Here is a 22544-nt window from a genome sequence, read left to right on the forward strand (position 1 = left end):
CCAGCTTATATCTGGAAGGAAACAGTCTTAGACATTTCTCCCTTTTTTCTGGTTTCTCTACTTTGTGCATTTGACAACAAGTTGTATCTAGTCACTTTCAGTGGTTCCCTGGCATTGTGACTGCACCAGATCTCTCTTTTATTTGTGTGGGTCTTCTGCACAATAGCAAAGAGAGAGAACAGCATTAAAAATAGGCAAATATGGTGGTGAAACCACAACATTTGGCAGGGGGCAAATGTGGTACCAAAAATACAGTCAGATTTGTGCTCTTTAAGCAGATCTATGATTAATTATGCATTTGGATAGTGCCTAGCACAATGATGGCCTTTAGACTGCCCATATAAATGTCAGATAATAATACTGATAATAGGTTTAACTCATTTTATTTAAAAAAGACCAGATTGCAAGTTGATCATACCCCTTTAAAGTGCATCTTTTTATTGCTTCCCGATAAATTAATCTTATCATATGCCATGGAGACCTTATTTATCCACAGGTAAGACAACATTTATCTTTTACAGATTTACATTAATCTGTCCTAACAGTCGCTTCACTGATTCTGTACTTGCTTTTCTTAGGGATCAAGAACAGCAAACAGTTCAGTTTACACTGTAAGTATACATTTTACCAAATTTTTACTCTCATTAAGCGTTGATCAAGCGTAACTAATTTCCTTGTTAAATTAAATGTGCTGGCATATGGTGAAGCTTCACATTATTTAAAAACAACAAACCAAAGCATGTTTAAGGTTTTGTTTATTTGTAGGTCCTGTATTTTTAAGTATTTTCATCCTCTTTGATTCTTTCAGGTGAACAAATTCAAAGTATGAGTCATTTACATTCTTTACTTAATATTATCTGGTATTTTGTATGCTTGCAAAATGAAAGTTAGTGGTTGTTATTAGTAAGAGTGAAGGTTTTTGCAAGATATATGTTGGTTAAAAAAACAAACATCAAGTATCTAAGAAACTTTAAGATCAGATTTTTATTTTGTTCTGAGATGATTAACATACAATGCAAGGCAAAAACTTTGTCCAGAGGACAAGGATCTCATTGGTATCAGGTAATGAATTTCAGCTGGCCTAACCAATTCAGTGTACCTCAACTCATTATGGTTATAAACGGTATCTAAAAGGGATAATGTAATATGTCATTGGAAATCTAATAACTCACTGATTAATATTCTTGTGTGATGTATGTTGTGGTGTGTATTAAGAGTTATGGACATATGCTGAAATTATGACTAAAGTGTGTTTAAACCAGGCACGTCAGGGGGAGTTGTCTACTCTAGACAAAGGAAAGTGTTTGCTTCTCTGACCAGTCTGGTCTTCAGGCAGACACAGTGAAGATCAATTTACATATAAGGTAAACAAAGCTAACAAGAGGGGAAGGAGACAGCTTGGTGAGGCGTCTACACACCAGCAGTAGAGAGAAATTTTATCTGAGCTATCAAGAGAGGGGTCTGAACCTCACGTGACAAGCAGCTGACTCAACTGATTATGTACAATATTATTGTACGATAAAAGTTTAACGAGTGAAGTTTTTTCTGAAAGCCTATGACCCACTGGAGATTAATATCATTGTTAATTGTATGTATTAATACTACATAAAGAATTATGGATACTTTTTTCCATTATGCTTTATAATCTGTGACTAAACAAAGGGAAAAACATGTCCCTCCAGACAGGAGGGACCATCACAGCAAACTATCTGTCACCAATGAAATTAAGTAAGGTGTGACAACAACAATGGAAGCTTCATTTACATTAAATCAGCAAAGGAATGGGAAGCCCACAGAAAGGGAAGAACAGCATGAGGTCATTCTGCCTCTTGAAACAAAGTCACTGAACTTTGAGAGATTTAAGCAGAGACAGAAAGCCATTTTGGCATCCATCACTGGACAGTCACAAGGGGCCAGAGCTCTTGCAAGCTGAGAAAGATGAGTCCTTCAACCAAGGAGGGAATGTAGTCTCTGAGAACTGAATATAGGTGAGAAACCTGCATGGGCAAAGATTTTTCACCTAGGAAGACAAGGAAACCCAGCACCTTGTGCTTCAGTGGAAGGTCCTGATTGAAGGAAAGTCCACCATGGCTGGGAAGAAGAATGACTGGCAAGAGGAACCATCTTGAACAAAGCCTGTACTGTGCTAGATTAAGTTTTAGATTTTGAAATGCATTTTCACTTTTATTTGCTTGTAACTACACCACTACCTCGATATAATGCGACCCAATATAACACGAATTCTGATATAATGCGGTAAAGCAGTGCTCCGGGGGGGCGGGGCTGCACACTCCGGTGGATCAAAGCAAGTTCAATATAACACGGTTTCACCTATAACATGGTAAGATTTTTTGGCTCCCGAGGACAGCATTATATCGAGGTAGAGGTGTATCTCTATTTTTATTTCTTTCACTTGGTATCACTTAACCATGTCCTATTGTTAACAAATCTGTTTTATTTTTACTATAAAGCAACTCAGTGCTGTTTGAAGGGAAAGGTGTTTTTACCTCAGTCAAGTTAATAAGCTGTAATGTGCTTTTGTCTCTTTAAGGAGCAAATGAACCTTATTATTATTTCTCTGAATTGTTCAGGAGAGGGCTGGGAACTTGCAGAGCACATAGTTTGGGGAAAACTTGGGACTGGGAGTGTGTTGAGGTCACTCTGTAAGTAGTAACTGAGGCTGGTGGAGGCCAGGGTGAGGCTGTTGTGCTACAGACAGGATGCTGGAGCCAGAGTTGCTGATCCAGGGATGTGCAGCACGCAGACACTTGGGTGTGACCTGCATGTTTGTCTGTTGGCTGCTGGTAGGGTGACCAGACAGCAAATGTGAAAAATCGGGACAGGGGGTGGGGGGTAATAGGAGCCTATATAAGAAAAAGACCCCAAAATTAGGACTGTCCCTATAAAATCAGGACATCTGGTCACCCTAGCTGCTGGTGTCTAGGCTGTGAGCCACAGTAGTGGGGCATTTCATGCACCAAGAGTTACCGGGCAGGTGGTGACACAACCCCTCACTAGTCTGGATTGCACTCCATACCCTACATACTATGCCAGTCGTGTGCAGTGTAGATGGAGCCCTAGTGTGGAATCAGAGTGTCCCTCCAGGGCGATAGTGTGGAACAGCTATTGCAGTTTTAATGCGTACTCTAGCTGTTTCACACTAACTACCCTGTGAATTCCCAGTGTAAATAAGTCCTCAGTGTTTTTTGTAGACACAGGACTATATTTTGCTTTTTTGTGGTATTTGGGGCCCATTTCTTCTCCCTGGGGAATTTAGTCTACGTTTAGATGGGTAGTAAAGTAGCACAGCATGGAGTACTTTCACCAGCACTCTCAGAGTGAAATCCTAACTCCACGGAAGACAATGGGAATTTTGCCCCATTGATTTCACCAAGCATCAAGAAACAGCTTCATCCATACTGTACCTTATGTATAACAATTTGTTGGCTAATTTCATAGTATAGGGCTGGAAAATGCATTAGACACACTATTCATGTTAAGCTTCCCAATTATTGCTGCTACTTCTTGATATAAAAGATGGCACTTCAGTGTCCTTTCTTAACAATTAATTAAGTCTCAGAACACCTGAGGAGGTAGGTACTATTGTTTTACAGATGGGAAAACTGAGCCATAGAGCAGTTAAGTGACTTACCCATGGTTGCACAGAAAGTCTGTTACGATCTTGGAAAGGAATAGCAATTGTCTGTTTCTTATTTCTTTCTGTGTTATAAAGGACTTCCCATTCCCAGTGGGAGACGCTAGGTAACAAGCTCTTTTGAAAATCTGGCCACAATTGTGGATGCAGAATACTTTTAAAAATATGATTTCTGGGGCTCAATTTTTGGATGCGCAACTCAAGACATCTCAAAAACACCTAATTTTCAGAGGGCAATGAGCACCCACCCACTCAAAATCAGGTCCCTTTTGGTGCATTTCAGGTTGGGCACTCAACACCACGGCATCCAAAATTACTAGTCACATTTGATAACATTGGTCAAAGTATTTTTCAGGCTACAGCACCCATAGTAGAGTTCTGTATTTATTTTGGGGAAGGGAGAAGCAGCGTACTCAACTTGCTGATTACAGAGTCAGAGAAGGGGAGAGAAGAGGGAGGTAATTAGTGTACACTTGTATATTGGTTAAATGGGCAGCATTGACAGAATTTCCTTTTAGGGAAGCTAGTAGCAATGTGGTAGTCTTGTTAATATCAATAAGTGTTATCATTGGAATTGGTGCCTGAGAAAGCAATATTGGTGTTGATTAGAAATTGTAGGAAAGAGATTGATTTTGGGCCAATCCTGCAGTCATTAGTAGCCCCTATTAAAATTATTGGGACTACTAGCATAAGTAAGGACTACTCATTGAGTAAGTGTTGCAGAATCAGCTCTTAAATATACTTTATAATAAATCTGGGCCACATAGGATTGTTAATTTCAAGCAGAACTCCCCATAAGTGGGAGTTCTGTTGTTCAAATTATGCTATGATATGGCCCTCCATTATTATTTTCTCATAATAAAATTAGTTCTTGAAAATTGATCCTATTTTACAACTTCTTATTGTAGAGATATAAAACTTATAGCACATGACAATCAATTTAACCAAATACATTGAAAATGTGTTGAGATCTATATTTTATTTTCTGAACAGGTCTTTTCCCCTTAATGCCTTTTGTACAGGTTCTGGCCAGGAAGAATTATGCAAACAGCTTGTATTTAAAAACAAAACAAAATTCTGTTTCTTATTTCACAGGTATGTGTTTGCATGTTACCAGAAATCACATGCACTTACAGAGTAAGATTTTAGTCTTCCATTGCTAACACAGTGGCTATCAAGCAATTACAGAGAAACACATATTTTCTTGTTCTATATTTAAGACTCATTTTTGCAGCCTTGACTGACAAGAAGAGTCCTTATGCCTATGACTAAGACACACTTGAGTAGGATTTTACAGGATTGGCCCTGATTTTGTATTCTTCACATAAAACAATACAGCTTCTTTTCATTAGCTTTAACTATGCCGGACTTGGCATGAAGACAGCCTGAGACTCAGGGAATCACAATTGACTCCTTTACTCCCGCTCACCCTCTGCTGTGCCCATTGGTGTCAGGGTCTGCATCTGAGGACTTCAGATCCTTTACCATATGTCTGTCTGTCTCCCTATCTAATCACAGTGGCCTCTGAATGCATTACAATAAATTTAATAAAGGCCAGAATTTGTAAATAATTGAACTCTTGTTCTCTCCCTCTATTCCATGAGCCTGTAGTAAAAGGCTCTTTCTCTTCTTTCCCTTGAGTAATATCCATTCGCTTAGTATGATTTTCATATTAGTCTTCCCCTCCTTGTTTCCCATCTCCCTGGGTGGGGTTGGTTCTGGTGGGAAAGATCTGGGTCTGACATTTCCTTCTGAAGATTCACTTGGTTAAGTGCTTTGCTGGATCAGGGTCAGAGAGTTCAGCATTTGCAGGATTGAAACCATAAAGATCAAGACCAGAACTTGGAATTCAGTCCGAAATTCTTTGGGAAATCGGTCCAGTTTGCAGAAAGCATTGAGGAGCTGTTTGCATTGACCTGTGTTACTTAACAGGGTAGTTGTCATATTGTGCATCAGCTGAAGTTTCTTCAGAGACTTTGGATTAATTCCCAGCTACAGTGCATTGTAGTAACAGGCAGGAGGTCACAAATGTGTGGATCATAGTGGCTTGGTCCATGTCTGTTTAGATGCGGTTTAAGTCTTCTGGCTAGCAGGAGGAAGATTTTTTGGTTTAGAATTACCCAGAGACTGTTCATTCTCTGAATGACTGGAGGAGCGACACCCTCAGTTGTTATCATTTCGGCCAGTCCTCTGAATGCTTTCTCTGTTGCATTATACTCATGTCTGTTTTGCTTTGGTTTAGCTTCCACCAGCCATTCTTCAACCACATGCTAATTTTGGGATCCCTAATGGGAGCGATGTTTAAGATCTGGGTGTTGTCTGCATATTTTGGCATGTGAGACCATGATGTTTCACAGTCTCTCCCAGGCTTAAGTCTCAGAGCTCTCTTGTCATGTAGGAAGGTACTAACAGTATATGGATGTAGAAACTTGAAGTACAGAGAGTTCAAGGGTTAGACTTACCTAAGGTCGCATGGCAAGAGACAAATCCTCCCTTTACTTACAAGACTTAGAAAACCCTAGGGGTCAGTATGACTGTTCATGTGAGAAAGGCAAGCAGGACCTCCTGAGATGTGCAAAAATTATCTTCTGTTAGAGGTGAAGGTACTCAGTTTGTCCCAGGAGGCCCTCAGCATCTTTCAGGATTAGATGTATACATTGTAAGTGCTTCCGGGCATGGACCTTGCCCTTGTATTTGTCTGTGAAACACACATTTGATGCTATGTATAGTAAATAATAAATAATGACTTTAGACACCTGCTGCACATGGGATTATGAACTGATTCTCCCTCCTGATTAATTTCCCGTTCCAAGATGCCAACTGTGCAGTTTTCCTGGAATATGTCAGTAGCTGGTATGATGGCCTCTGCTACTTTCTTTTACACTATACAGCATTAACTGTTGGGGTACTGTCATCTGCCATATACAACGTATTTTACAGCACAGAGGAAGAATTTTAATAAGACCTCCAAGGGGCTTGCTGCCATTTCTTAGTGGAAAGCTTTCCTACAAAGAAAGTGCACTGAAACTCCCAAGAGACAGCAGGAGAAAACACTCCCACTGAGAAGAGCCTGTGTCATCCCATTTTATTGTCTATATGTCACTACAACACTCACATGATTCTGACAAGCTGTTCTTTTCTGCCTTAGCTAGTGCTGCTTAATGTCATTTTCTTGGGTTGAACATCTTCATTTCAGACTTGTTACAAGGCATTAACTAGTTTCTAGGTTTCCGCATGTTGGCTGTATGTTGCTTTGAATAACATTCTCCTTTCTCCTTCACATAAAGGTAAACTACACGTTTACTTGATCCACATTTTTTGTAGCACATCACAGAAGAAAAAGCTCTGTGACGTCTCCATCCAGATTAAGCATTTTAGGATCACATAAATGAGTTTGATGGGCAAACTAGACAACACTATTTCAATGGGTTACAAATAACAGAGAAAAGAGCATTGTCCATGCAGTGACTCCAAATACTATAAATTTAGGCGATCAGTTTACTACAGTAATATGATTCTCTCTCATTGGTAAACCACCAGCTAGTCCATTTCTTAGTGCAAAATTACTGAGAATATCCTTTGAAAAACAATGGGCAGCTCATCCAAGTGTTTCTCTTATTTTTGCTTGTGTATACAGTGAGTACATCATGTTTGTATAATTTTGGACTTACCACTGTTCCAGGAGAAGTGGATCATTCTGAGAGTTGGTAATCAATAACCTGGACCTTACTCAGAGAAGCAATCCCATTGAGGCCCCTCCTATAAACATTCATGTGGGTGGTCCTTATGGGTCCTATTCTGATACCTTTACTTGTTCAATAGCACATGACTTCACAAATAATCCTATTGACGTCAAGGGGCCTATTTGTGGCGTAAAGTATTGAACGTGAATAAAGGTATCAGGACGTGGCTCTGTTTAATTCAGAGAGACTGTTGTGAGTACATGTTTGCAGGTTCCTACCCTAACTGATGAACCTAGTCTGCAAAACAAATGCAATGGGCTTTGAAAATTAAAGGGCCGAATGCTGCAAGGAGTGGCTTCCTTGAGATGCAAGTACCCTCTCTCCCTCAGCGGAGATGGGGTGGGGGGCGGCGTTCCACCTCGGTCGGCGCCTAGCAGCTGACTTAGAACTGGTGCATGCCCCTGAGCGACATAAATTATATTGACATAAATGGTAGTGTAGACATTCAGCAGGTGTGCTATAGCACCTCTCCGACTTGTACCAAATCTGCACAACAGAGCAGGATCTCATTTTTGGGGCCTGATCCTTACTTGCCTCAGAGTTCTCTTTTGAAGTCAAGGAGACTACTCACATAAGCACTGTGCATGTGAATACGGGTTTGCAGGGTGGGTTTGTGTTCCTGAACTGATACTGCTTCACACTTCAATTATAGTCAGCAGCTATAGGGTTAACCAACAAATTCTCTTCTCTCTCACATTGCAGTGCTCATTCATTCTCCACTAAATATATATATATATATATAAAGAAACTGAATGCTTTAGAAAGTTTGACCGAAAGCTGATAAATCATCTGTTTCCCAGATTTAACTTTTAATAGGGAACAGTGATATTTTTTTGTGCATTCAGATAACAAACTCCTAACTACTGCATCAGGCGTATTGAGTTTTTGTTTCATTTTGCTTTTAAATTGAACCTGAGAAGCTGATGTACATGAGTTGCCCTATTCTGAATCTTTGTCATTTCAGACAGCTCTGCTTATTGCCAGCTCATTTCACAGAGATCTATTTCAAATCAACTCATAAATTATTAATCGTACAAGTGTAGGTCAGAGAGACACTAACCCTGACAATCACACCCTAATATTCTCTCTTTAGCATCAGAAATAAGAAAGGAGATAGGAATAATCAATATTCAACAACCAAGGTATATCTCACACAGATATGGTTATGTGCACTCAGGAAAAAAAAATTGTATCTTTACAAAACCTGTCAGGTTGACATTAATCTTGCATGATGAATAATGTGGCAATTTATGAATTTTTAACACCTTTAAAATGATGAAATTGTGGGAGGTGATATCCAAAAGTAAATTTGATCAAATCTGAGAATATTTCTGATCAAATGGAGAGATTGAATAATGTGTAGAAAAATATTTAAACATCAATTTAGTTCACACAGCAAGCAAGAGAGTTCAGATAGGTTTGTTATTGGGAAGTAGTTCTGGTCACAAATAATTCACTTGAAGATTTAATTATAATTTAAAGCTTAAGCAGTAAAAGGTAACAGACCAAATCCTGTAAGGTGTTGAGTGCCTCCTGAGACTGGGAGTTACGGGCGCTAGCAATTCACAGCAGGCACACTGTACCATACAGGCTGTTGGGCCAGACTGTGCTACCTTGACTCCCATTGTGTAGTACCTTACTTCACAGAAAGCCCCACTGATTTCAGTGGAACTCCTTGCAGAGATAGATACTAATCAGAGTGAATAAGTGGATGGGGGGAGAATCTGGCCCTTTATTAATACTGGGGTCTGAACCTGAGAGGTGCTAAGCATCTGTGACTCTTATTGACTTCACTGGGAGTTATGGGCATTCAGCACAGAATCAGGTCTTTATTCTGATGAAACAAACACCAAATAATTTGCATACACATTTATTTATTCATTTTTTAGAGAGGCACAAATTATTGCTATTGGCTAATAATGAAAACTATGGAACCAATCCTGTCCCAGCTGAGGAGTTTGCCATCTACTTTAATGGGAGTAGGGTCAGACCTTATCTTTGAAATTTCCTAACTTTGAAATTGCCAGACAAATACCAAACCAAAATGTTTCATTTATTAGCTGTCAGGAAGGAATTACTAACATTTTATGATTATTAAAAATAGTTACAAGTTTTCCAGGAACCATGGAACAATTGTACATTTTAATTTTTCATTGTAAGTAAAATAAAAATGAAGATCAAGAACTTTATTTATTAACAAAAAGCATCAACCCTTCCGATGCCAACATTTTATTCAGTCTTTGTTGAACAGAAAATAAAATGTGTTTGTTTCCACAGATTTGAGGAGAATTAACATGTGTCTGATTGTTAATATTTGATCCTTCTTTAATTATTTATGATGCCAAGGAATGAATCTGTCAAGTAAATAATGAAATGCGTACATGCAGCATATGTAATTAGGTTAGGTGCATAAATCCAAAGTGTTCACTTTGTAGTTGTCAGTGCAAAATTTATTAATAATGAGAAATGCTAAATGAAGAAAATCTCTAAGTCTGCTCATTAGCGTAGGTTTGAGAAGTTGCTGAAAAAGAAAGTGGCCATTAGTCCTCTTTAGCTGAGGTTCATAGTTTTAAAATGTTGGTAAACTGCTGTCCATTTTGCTCTTCCCTGCTTTGAACTTGTAACAGGAGGATCTTCTAAGAAGGGTGTTGAGAATGCATATTGTAACTTCACTTTGTAAATAAATGTATAGGTAGAGATTTTCTGCATCCACCCAGAACTTAAAATTCAATAGACTACTGCATGTTTTACTTCTTACGAGACTGAAGTTCCAATAAACACTAAAATAAAGTGAACCATGTTTGGGTGTTAGAATGTTAGGATCAGAAATGTGCAATAAATTCTCATATTTCAAAAACAACAACAGGAACAATATTGCACATAGACTCAAGAGTAGAGTGATGCTTGCCATGTTACGTACTTGTGTTGTCTTTTGTGCACTGGGCAGAATATGTCACACATGGGAGTGTGTGTCTGTGTGATGTGTGTAGTTCATTTAAAATGCCTAATTGTGGAGCAATGAAAATCCTCCTTTAGCTTATAGTCCGAGTCTGTAGCCAGTTATAACCTGACTTCACAAGCTATGTTTAGCTGAATGAAGACTGGAGCATCTGGATATAGGTAGTAGGCCATTGGGTAGTTGTGTCCACACAATCAAAAGAATTTAATGTATCACTTTATTAGCATGCCTTCAACTTGATGTCTAGCTGCCTCTACTTTTTGTGGGGGAAGACAAAAAATGGTTCTATTTAACAACAACAAAAGCTATGAGTTCATGTCTTTTGGGTTACCAAAAAAAAGGTGAGAAAAATACCTTTTTGAGACAAACACCTGTCGTTGTGGGACTCAGAATTAACATTTGTCAATCCCAAAAAGATATTTTGAGCTTAACTGCTAAATTTATGTTTAAAAAGTCTTTCAATATGATGTCTGAAGTACATAATTAGCACATGCAAATAAGAAGACAATAATCTACACATGAGATGCTAACATATCAGTGGCATTCTATTGTATTTTAATACACAATATCAGATGAACCTCGTAGTTAAACCAAGTCATATTTTGGGATCCAGAATGAAAATCATCTCAGGATGGCCATAAAATAAAAATATTTCAGCCTATCTGGATGACCCTAGCTAAGAGCATATGCTTTCTTTTTCAAGGCATCAAAATATCAAGACCACCAAAAGAAAACTGGTAGCTAACCATTCAACTCTGCAGCAAAAAGTTAGTTTGCACCCCCAACATTCTGCATCAGAATCACAAATCCTGTTATCTGCCATCAGGGCTAAATACAGGGCTAACGTTTCTTTGCCCCACATCAGATACTACAATATTCATGTCCGCTAACCGAACCTAGAAGTTCAGTGAGTTGTCCATCCATAAAATCAGGAACAGGCATTTAGTGATACAAAATGGTCATGCTAAGACCTAATGCCTGAGGGGCAGATCACTCATATCAGACTCCCAGTTCTGCCTGAAAAAGACCAATTAGGTTATCCTGTCTCTATTCCACTACCAGTGCAGGATTGCTCCCAACAGAATATTCCCTAGTGCTTTACCCAATCTAGTTTTAAATTACTCAAGTGCAAGGACTTCTATCACCTCCCTTGGGGGACTATTACAGTCTCAGGTCTCACTGGTAGGAAATCTTTCCTATTATTCTGCCAACATTTTCCTGTGCTCTTTCATCCCAGCACTCCTAGTTACATCTTCTTGGACAACCCTAAATTCTCCTTTCCTTGGTAGTTTCACCATTCCAAAATGTAATGACAGTTACCTTAATCCCTTGCAGAATTAATTGGCAAAGCTATTTAAATTCTCCTTAATTGTTTTAAACTTTCAGCAGGAGCGGTAGGACCAGAATGCCCAAGCTAAGCCCTCTGTCGTTTGTTCTGGGCCCCCTCAGCCACCCTGGGCTGGATTTTTGTTTTACCCCACACAGTGTCCTGTTGTCACACCCTTCACCTGTGTTATCAGGCAGGCAGAAGTGGGAGCCTGAGAGCCAGATCTCGGATTAACCGAGGACCCACAGCCTGAAATTTCTGTCTGCAATAAGTAACCTATTGATGGGGGTGCCCATCCCTTATGCAGCAGTTCAAGGTGATAAATCCTAGCTGCAGAATGATATGCTGCTGGCATTTCTATGATATTAATTAGATCCACCTTGTCAGGCTGGAGGGAATTTGCTTAACATTCATTAGGAATTTCTTACAGAGCGAGATAAGCATCTCCCCTCCTTTCCTCCCCTTTCTTTCGGCTTTGATTGACAGATGAGGTCAGGCCAGAGCCAGGTCTCCCCCCAGCCATGCCTGAAGAGCCAGTCCCCGGGCTCCATGCAGCGAGGGGAGTGGGAGGGGCGGAGTATGAGCTCATTACACGGGACAAAAGCTCAGCTGCCTCGGGGCTCAGGCTGGGGGTCCCTGCAGCAGCCCGCGCGCACCAGGCAGGCGAGGGCGCGACGCAAAAGCCATTTGCGTCCCCTGCAGTCATTTTTCCACGCGGAGGTAATGAAGTTGTCAGCGGAGCCCCGCTATTCAAACAGACCTGCCAGCGTCCTCCCCACCCCCACCGCGGCTCTGCAAACGAGCCCGGCTGCCCTGGCTCCTGCTGCGCGCGCACTCTCGCCCGTCCGCCTGTCCCGGGAGCCCCCGGCGGGCGCGCGGGCGCCTCTGTTAGGCTACGCGCGCTGCTGCCGGCTGGGGCGTGGCGCGGGCCGCGCCGGGGCTGTCATTAGGAGCCCGCTGCTGTGCGCCCTTTTCGGTACTGAATGGGCCGGGCGTGGTGGGACAGGGGTTGTTGGGATCAGTGGGGCAACAAATGAGCTCCGGGCAGAAAGTGGGGGGCGGTTTATTACGGACCATGGGAGAGGAGGAGGAACGTAGGGTTCCCGCCTGAGCCGGTGCTGAGCACAGTAGCACTCTCGGCCCGGGGTAGTTTTGCATTTCGATTGCACACGTGCTCCCGCAGGGTCCCGAGAGCGCCACACAGCCCGCCTGCTGTGGGAAGGCAGCAGCCAAGCGATGCCCAGCGGGCTGTTCTGTTGACGGTGGTAAAAGGGTGGGTGTTTTAGCCAAGGAGGCGAGAGTTGCTCCCTACACGCCAAAAGTGCCGTGGGAGGGATCAGACCCGCTACCAAGGCAGATCAGACTGGGCCCCGGTTTTTTTAAAGATCATATTTGAAAAACTCTCTCCTGATAAGATTGCCCTGGAATTCTATATATTGACACCACCATGAAGGGGTGGCAGCTCTGGTAGCATTGGAAACCAGTTACTCCAGATTTGAAGCCAGATCTTCAGCTGATGTCAGCGGCATAGCTCCCTTGAAGTCAATGGAATGACACTGATTGACACCAGATGAGGATTAGGCGCTTGATTTTGAGACCCCACTTTTAAAGGGAGCTTAATCTCTCTTCCATTTTTGTACTTGGTGTGTGTTGTAATTACAAAATTTGTAGGTGCAAATGATCACATTTAGGCAACTAACTGATTGGTTTGCAGGTTCAGGCAGGTTGTTAGAAATCTACATTCTTTAATTTGGGCCTGTAATTGATAGAGGGTGCAAAATTAGGGGCTAATAAAATTGATCCCACTGATAAGTATTTATCTGCCATGATAGTCTCATTTTTGGATCCTCAATTTATTCATTATTTTCAGGAAAGAAAATATTCTCTGCCCTTATGAAAATGATCAATGATCCTTTAGCACAGAAGACTCACGGGAGTAATTTATTTCGTAAGCAGTATTTTAAAAACAGTGGTTCAAGCATTTTAAAAGGTACAGAAGTCTAAAAAAAATTCAGTTAGCTGATGTTTTGTTCTACCTTTGTTTACAATGAGATTTTGCAGATCCCTAGAAATTTGGGAGGTCCATGGATTTACAGTGTATGATACATAGTAGTGTAACTGGCAGTGTTTATGCCTTTTAGGATTTTCTTTTTTCACAACTTGAAATTCATTTAGAAATGTATGTACACTAAAACAACGATTCCATCTGTAGTTTTAGGATACAGAGTTACTCTGCATGCACGGACCTGTAGATTAAAGGCTCCCCAAATATACTTGACACGATGCACTGTAAATGATCCACAAATGGAGGAGTCCCTAAGTGTGCATTGACTTGATACACCATGACCATAGCAGCTCCTACAGAGATTTTACAGCATAGCATGCCAATGGTCCATGGATTAAGGACTCCCTAAGTATACATTGACATGCTAGACCAAAACAACTCCAGTCTATCATGTCAATTATCTAGGGATAATGACAGTGTCTTGTGCATGTCCATTGAGACTGGAGCTGTTATGGAAGAAACAAAATTGTTCAACTCTAGTCATATTGCCCTTCTTGGGTGCCCTAGGAGCTTGGCCTATGTTCCCATGCTTCATAACACATCCAAGGTGTATATGCAACACTTTTACTGCACTGTCTGCGTTCTACGGTTGGGCATATGTTTAGAGTAATGCTACTGAGATGCATATTACTTCTTCATCTAGAGTACCACAGAATATCAGTGTTTTTATACAGAAAGTCTATCGTTCTTTAAAGAGGGGAGTTGGGTTTTTAAGGAAAATTTAGTGAGGAAGTGATTCAAAGTGAAGATGAATGTCAGACAGATGAGTAGCACTAGAACAGGGGTAGTCAACCCATGGCACGCGTGCCAAAGGCGGCACGCGAGCTGATTTTCAGTGGCACTCACACTGCCTGGGTCCTGGCCACCGGTCCAGGGGGCTCTGCATTTTAATTTAATTTTAAATGAAGCTTCTTAAACATTTTAAAAACCTAATTTACTTTACATACAACAATAGTTTAGTTATATATTATAGACTTGTAGAAAGAGACCTTCTAAAAACATTAAAATGTATTACTGGCATGCGAAACCTTAAATTAGAGTGAATAAATGGAGACTCGGCACACCACTTCTAAAAGGTTGCCGACCCCTCCACTAGAATCAGAGAAAACTCCCCTCCATCCCCAGTGCAGAGAATAATGGGCAGGTGAATGAGTTGAGATAAATAACAATAATGCTTTACAGTTATACAGTGCCGTTCATCTTCAAACTGCTTCCTCAACAATAACTAATTAATCCTCACGACGCCCTAAGAAGGTGCTAAGTAAACATTCTTATCCCCATTTTACTGATGGGGAAACTAAAATGTAGAGAGGTTAAATGGCTTGCCAAGGCCAGTGGCACATCTGAAGCTTGAATGCAGAAATTACTGGCCCCTAGTCCTCTCCTTCACCTCTAGACAAAGCTTGAACAGGCTGGGAAGTAGATTATATGAGCCACGGTTGACATGTGCTTAGAGAGTTTTGAAAACTAGCAGGACAACATGGAAATGGATTTGGAGACAGAAGGGAAGACAATGGTCAATAGCGTTCTTCCTCCAGCGAGAAAGTAGTCTGCTGTTGTCAGGATCTAGACCCTTCCTGAAGTTTAGTCATTAGGGATTTAAAAGCCCAGAAAAAAAAAAAATCTAGTAGTCAGGATGGATCAGAAGATATAAAGGTATAAATGGGATTTCAGCAGAGGCAGAGTCAAAGTGAGGATGATTTTTAACAATGTTCTGGAGGTAGAGATAAGGAAGTTTAGAGTCAGATTATCAATTAGCCGGATAGGATTGGTGTCCAGAGCCCTAAGATCTCCAAGCATTGGGACTCCTGAAGATTTTGGTGACCCCATTTTTAAACCAGCCTCTGTGTTCGGAGTCTGTCTTTTGATGCTGCTGAACCAGAAGGTTAGGAGGAAAATGAGATTCCTGGGTTGAAAGCAGACTTTCAGTTGTATACAGTTTTCTTCTTCAAAAGAAAGAAAGTAGCAAACTGATCAAATTGTTCATTGAAGACAGGGATGGAAGAAAAAGTGTATGTGTTGGGGGGAAGAGTAGGAATGGGCAGAAAACAAGGGCTGGAAATCAGTAGCTGGCACAGACACTGTAGTCACCTTTATCTTCACTGGTGATTGCTGAAAGAACCTGGGTTTTCACATTTCTGCAGTCCTAGTGCTCTGGTTTGTACCATCATCTCTCTGTCTTTCACTCTAGACTCCAGTAGGTGAAACCTGAGCTGATTTATATAGCAGAGTGATGTGGGGGGAGATACAGTACAAAATTGCCTGGGATTAAGTTGGCACAGGGTAGAATTATAGATATCCACGTTTCAAGGAATAGAATCAGATGATGAGTGATTAGGGTGATGATTTGTTGAGAAAGAATCAAGGTATCTAAGTGCTTTATCGAACAATGAATGTAACACATAACTGTTATGACATAAATCTTGTTTCTTCTGAGTAATGAAAACTCAAGAAGATCTTCAAACAAACATTCACTGGATTCCCATCCATTTCTGAATACAGCATTTAGATTAAGCCATTTACATGTTAGAAGTCTTGGCCACAACTCCATCTGAAGTCAATGGGAGCTGCTAGTGTTCAACATCTCTAAAATTGGGCCCTAAATGACTGCTATCAAAGCTGGTAGGTCAAAAGTGTGAGACACCCATTGTGTTTTGGACTGCAGACGTTCATACACACTCACTCAGCTCCCTGTGTCTGATTACTTTGTTTTTGTGAGAGTAGGAGGGGCCTGGGAAAGTTTGAGTGTACTGGTGACTGCTAAGAGTGGAGCAGTCAGACACATTAAGAATGAGTGGCATGAGTATGTGCATACCTCTGTCATAGTAATACACATTTAGTGAACCACGGGATGTTTTGAATTTTGTAGGGTCACTCAGAAGTGCTGAAGTTTTTCTTTGGAGTTCAAAAATGCATTAAAGCGCTCAGTTATTTTGAATAAAAAAACTATATTGCAGGTTTCAGAAGGTCAACAGGAAAGGAAATATAACATTTTAAATACAGAAATACAATCTGAGGCTTACCAACCTCCACAGAGCTCATAATAATTTGAATACATTTAATTGAAAAGGAGAGAACCTCTTTGACTCTGATTATGATTTAAACGAATACATTATACATTGACTACCAGCCCCTTTGGTGAAAGGCTGCTTAGCCGCAATATATTGGTTTCTCAGGTCCAGTGAAGTTCATCATAAACGTTCCCATTATAATATGCTCTTCTTTGTAATGCTTAAATTCCTTGACTCCCAACAGTCCAAGAAAAAAGGTGTTGTGTGCATATTAAATGTGGTTTTAGGGCTATTTTCAATTTTATTTTTAATTTTACATTCATGGAAACCTAAACTCTACCTAACTGTCTTCTGAGGGAAAATGCACACTATTGAAACCTAAAGAAAACTGAATAAGGTCCAGATTTCATTAATAATGTGTATGTGCCTAAATGCTAATCAATTTTTCAGTTTTCAGCCTTGCAATCTCAAAGCTCTGATATATGCAACAACATTGGAAAATGTCACTGTATTTGTAGCAGGCATGATCTTATTCCCATCAAATTCAAAGTGGCTCAGATACAGTATTAATGCATAAGAGTTTATTACTCAGTGTTCATTCTCAAGAATTGTCATTTAATTGTGGGCAGGAAACAAAAATCCCTGAAATTTTTGGGTGACAAATGTTGGGATTTGAAATTTTAATAGTTGAGGAACACCGCTAAAAGTTTTTTTGGAAAAAATTATCTCAATGTGTTAAGTTGTTTTTCAGGCAGCTCTACTTCCAGCTATTATAGTTACTCAGATTCTAGATGGCATTCAGCTCTTATCCAAACTCCAGTTGACCCCCCAGTTGCTGAACTGTCAATGAAGCCTCCAACCACCATGGGAGGAAATATAATGGATGACCTGGCTCAGCTGCAGGGGAGAACAGAATAGAGGAATCTCCCCACAAACACTCTTGCCACCAGCAACAGCTCTTCTGACACAGCAGAAGTAACCGTGAGAATGAAGGGGGACCCCTTTACCCCGAATCTCAACAGTAGCAAAAGTTGGCTTTATTAAGGTAGGCATATTTGGGAGTTGAATAGAATAGAAACCCCATAAAGAAGCAAAGATGAAATGAGGCACAATGGGAGGGGGCATAGAAGGAGAGAACGGAGTCTGACCTCTGGAAGGAAAGAGATGGGATTGTGGGGAGAGAAGAGAGAGAAATGGTGTGGAGGAGCAGGGAGAGGCAGTGGATTTTAGAGATGCAAGGAAACAGAAGGGAATGCAGGGAGCAAAGGGTAAAGAACAGAAAAAGGGGAGTGTATGTAATGGGCTGCACATTGGCCCTCTAAGGGACGCTATCGCTCAAGCATGGCCTGAAAAAAAGCATTCTGGGGAATGTAGTCTGGATGGGAAGTGTAGTCCAGGAGCTGTGTGACTGTGGACTGCGGCTATATAAGTCAAGCTTCTTGCTTAATTTAGAGTGATCAAGGATGAAGAAAGTTTTACATCTGAGAAAGCAGCCTGGGGTGGGGGCGATGAGAAAATGCTTGGAGACAAGCATAGATAGGACTCTTGGGTGGGATGAAATAAATGAATGAAGAGCATATGGGCAAAGGAATATAGATGGTTTGGGATAGGAACTGAGCATTGGCTTGCAGTTTTGGGCCCACAGCTGGGGTTTCCGGAGAGGATGTGAGGAAGTTCCACTTGTCTTACACCAACTGGGGGAAGCTGAGTCCTGGGAAGGGACAAAGAAGAAGCTGTTTAGTCCAGAAAAGGCCAAACTACTCCATGAACGGAGAAATTTCAGAAGGGTAAGAGAACCTGCCATAGGGAGCCTGGAGGAAATAGACTTTTGATCTAGCCTCATCGTCCACCCCTCACCACTTTGAATCCTTACTCTGACTTCCCCTTTTCTATTTAAGATCAAGCTACCTTGTCATTGCTTCAAAGTCCTGTTTAGCTTTGCTCTTACCTTTCTTATTGCAACGCCACTCCTGCTGCTAGGGTGACCAGATGTCCTGATTTTACAGTCCCGATATTTGGGGCTTTTTCTTATATAGATGCCTATTACCTGCTACCCTGTCCCAATTTTTTACGCTTGCTATCTGGTCACCCTAACTTCTGCAGACCTCTTTTGATGCTGATCTGTGTGAATGGAACTATCCTCTCCTTCAAGACTCACCTCTATCCTGATGCCTGCAAGAAATTATTCAACTAATGAGGGCAGGATTGAGGAGACTATCGGCTATATGGATTACAAATGTTGGCAGTTTTTGGGGAGGACCACAAATTTTCTATGGTATTTAGCGGGAAATCACTGAGACAAATTTTCAAGTTGGAGATAGGTTTATATATGTATTTTTCATACCAGTACAAACATCCCAAGAGAAATCTGCTTGAATATTTGCTGCAAATATTACCTATATAAAGTAACTGAAAATAGAATTTTCTGTGCCTGACTGCTTCATCCCCACTAACATTAGTTCTGAGTCTAGCCAAAAAACACAGCATTATAGTAGGACACTAGAAAAAATGTAAAAACTTCAGAAAGTCCTTGCCTTCATCCTTTATGGTCAAATGTGAAGAAAATATACTGATATTCATAGATGTCATAGAGTTTAAGGCCAGAAGGGACTGGCTATTAGATCACCTAATGTGACTTATCACAGGCCATTTAATTTCACCTAGTTACCCTTTTGTAACTTGCATTTGATTTTAGCATAACTTGTGTGTGGCTAACACCAGGGCCGGCTCTAACTGTTTTGCTGCTCCAAGCAAAAAAAAGAGCGCCACCCCGCCGTAACACCCCCCCCCCACCGCCGCCCCCCCCTCCCATAACCCCCCCCCCACCGCCCCGCCGCCCCCCCAAACCCCCCCCCAGCGCCATCCCACCTCGCCCAAACATCCCCCCCCCCCCCAGCGCCGCCCGGCCGAAACAAAAACAACAACAAAAAACCCTCGAATGCCGCCATGCCGAACCAAAAAAAACAACAACAACCCCCGAATGTCCCCTGCCACTCCAAGATTGGCTGCCCCTTACAAGGTGCCGCCCCAAGCACGTGATTGGTCAGCTGGTGCCTGGAGCCGGCCCTGGCTAACACATATCTTCCAAAAAGGCATCCAGTCTTGACTTGAAGACATCAAGAGATGGGAGAATCTACTACTTCCCTTGGTAGTTTGTTCCAGTGGTGAACCACCCTCACGGTTAGAAATTTGTGCCAAATTTCTATTTTGAATTTGTTTGGCTTCAGCGTCTAGCCATTGATTCTTGGTACACCTTTCTTTGCTAGAACAAAAAGCTCCTTAATACCCAGTAACTTTTTCTACTGAAGGTACTTATACACTACGATCAGGTCACCTCTCAATCTTAAATGAAATCGAACTCTTTAAGACTCTCACTGATAGGTATTTTCTCCAGCCTTCAATGTGCAAGAAGATGTACTAAGGAGATGACCCAAACTTAATGAAATCAAAGTAAACATTCCTATTGACTTCAATGGGTTTGGGGTAAGGCCCTAAAATTGTACCAATTCCCACTGAGAATGACTAAGCTCTCAAAAACATGGTGAACAAGATGAGGCTGTCCTGAATTTCTGTTTGCTCCCCAGATATTTATTAAGCTAATATCTTTTTTCTAAAAATTAGTGTTCTCCTTGAATTTGAGCACTGGTTTGGTAGTGTCATTTTAGTTTAGTGAATTTTGTGCATCTCTTAGCACTGTTCTCCGTCTTGGCTCAAAAGAATTCCAGGACTAGTTGAGGAGTGGTATTGCAAGTAAAGATGCATGGTGCATCAACAGGACTTTGTGGAGGGAAGCTTGCATAGCACCTACCTGCATTGCTCTTTGATGTAACCAGTGCCATCCACCCCCTTCATAGCCCCATTCCTACCCATAGAATTTACTTCCCATATTTTCTACAGTAAACCTCCGTCTAAGCTAAGAAACTATCTGTTGAAGTCTTTCTGCACCCTGAAGTGTGTTTGATAGGCGTTTTGTAGAGGCACTGAAAGTGTGGATGGGTGAAAACCATTAATATCATTGGTTCTAGGCGACAGATTGATGACAACCATTGTCAGCAATGGGTCAGTGTTGTTATGCTAATAGTGTAATGGGTCGAAAGGACATTCATCCAAGTTTAGTAGGCCCAAAATTTTGCCCTGTTCTTCTTTATTATACCTGTTTGCAAAGTCCACATTGAAATTTTTAAAAATCAAATGGTTTGATTCTTGTATTTCTAAAAGTAAGCAAATACCAGCAGTCTAGTGTTCCCGAGTAACCCTGCAATAACCAATCAATGAGTTTCGTACAACAGAGGAAGACAATATAGTTAAGGAAATATATTGCATTTTCAAGCTTCGTACGATTATTACCAACAACTGTGAATTTGTTTTTAAAAGGTTAATGATTAGGAAAAACATGTTTATCATAATATTTGACTGTTACAAATAGAATGTCTATAACAGGGACAACATGTACGCTGTTTGGGACAGGGACTGTCTCTTTGTTCTGTGTTTGTACAGTTCCTAGTACCATGGGGCTCTGGACTATGACTGGGTGGTACAGTAATACAAATAAATAATAATAATCACGTTTAATCCCGAAAAATTGTCTTAAAGGACAATAAATCCCATGTGAAATGACTGGTGGATATGGGCTGACACTTTTGTGCGCTTGCTATTTGGGACAAACTCATTCATTACAAAATCATGACATTACTGCACACTCACACCACACCAGGATTAGGCTGAATCAAAATATCTTCAGGATGATAGTTCTCCAGCATGATGATGTTTTTCAGATCCTGACATTGGTTTATGGACTTGTGATCCCATGGACTTGTGATTCCATGTTGTTGTGGAACCAACAACAATATGGTTCATCCTAGAAACTAAGGGGGGGGGAGGGAGAATAACTCTATTGAAAGATGCCATTTGATACTTTTAAAAAGAGGCAAAGAGTCTATGAAAGCATGGCTTTAAATCTTAGCAACCGAAACAGTGTGTGTGCAAGTGTGAGTGCATGTGCGTGCGATCTTAGCAACCCAAACAATGTGTGTGTGAGCACAGTTTTCTGTTCAAAACATTTTCCAGAGATGCTAAGTGGTGCTTGCTTTCCTTTATACACATACATTTTCTCCAAACTTCTGGAGAAACTATTTAATACAGTACTTGCACAACTAATACTTGCACAGAGCCTGATCCAAATTGACGTCCAGGGTTTTTTTCATTGATTTCAATGGGCATTGTGTCAGACTCAGGCAATTAATGTGGGAGGCTCCAGTCTTACAATATGATGCATATAGGCAGCCCCCAGGTCCTGCCCAAAGCCTGGGCAATAGGAGTCTGTGTGGGCACATGCACTTGTTGTGTGCATCACTTTGGTAGTTTGGGGCTTTAACACATGTAGGTTATAACTGTGGTGATGTGCCCCTTTTATTTCAACACGCATAACTGAGATGAATCTACATAGTAAAATTCCCCTGTTCTTTAATTTAGAGGTAAAAGGAAGCTGGCTTTTTACACTGAGAAAAGGTATGCTAAACTTTTTGCAGGTGAAAGATCTTTCAAACATTGGTTGAATAATTTTTGTCCATTTGACCATTCAGCTAATTGCTTTAGTACATCCTCCCCTGCATTCCTTCACAAGTAGTCAGACCTTTGTAGTAAAATATTACGGTCAAAATATATTTTGGAGGAAAGGTATAATAATCCTGTTAATGGATTTCTTTAAATTTCCTATGTATTTTGCAATGAAATAAGCGTATCTATAGCATTTTTTTAAAGTTGTGCTTAAGGATTTATATACTC

General features: G+C 40.8%; 1 long non-coding RNA gene across 1 annotated transcript in view; it reads left to right on the plus strand.

Moving 5' to 3' along the window:
* The window catches only part of LOC117872325, a 193242-nt gene that overhangs the window by 3078 nt on the left and 167620 nt on the right, over window positions 1-22544 (plus strand). The window contains exon 2 of the long non-coding RNA XR_004644460.1: window positions 579-611. This is a non-coding gene — a long non-coding RNA (uncharacterized LOC117872325). The remainder of the gene's footprint in view (window positions 1-578; window positions 612-22544) is intronic.

The sequence above is a fragment of the Trachemys scripta genome, chromosome 2 (assembly GCF_013100865.1).
Source record: "Trachemys scripta elegans isolate TJP31775 chromosome 2, CAS_Tse_1.0, whole genome shotgun sequence".
Classification (NCBI taxonomy): domain Eukaryota; kingdom Metazoa; phylum Chordata; order Testudines; family Emydidae; genus Trachemys; species Trachemys scripta.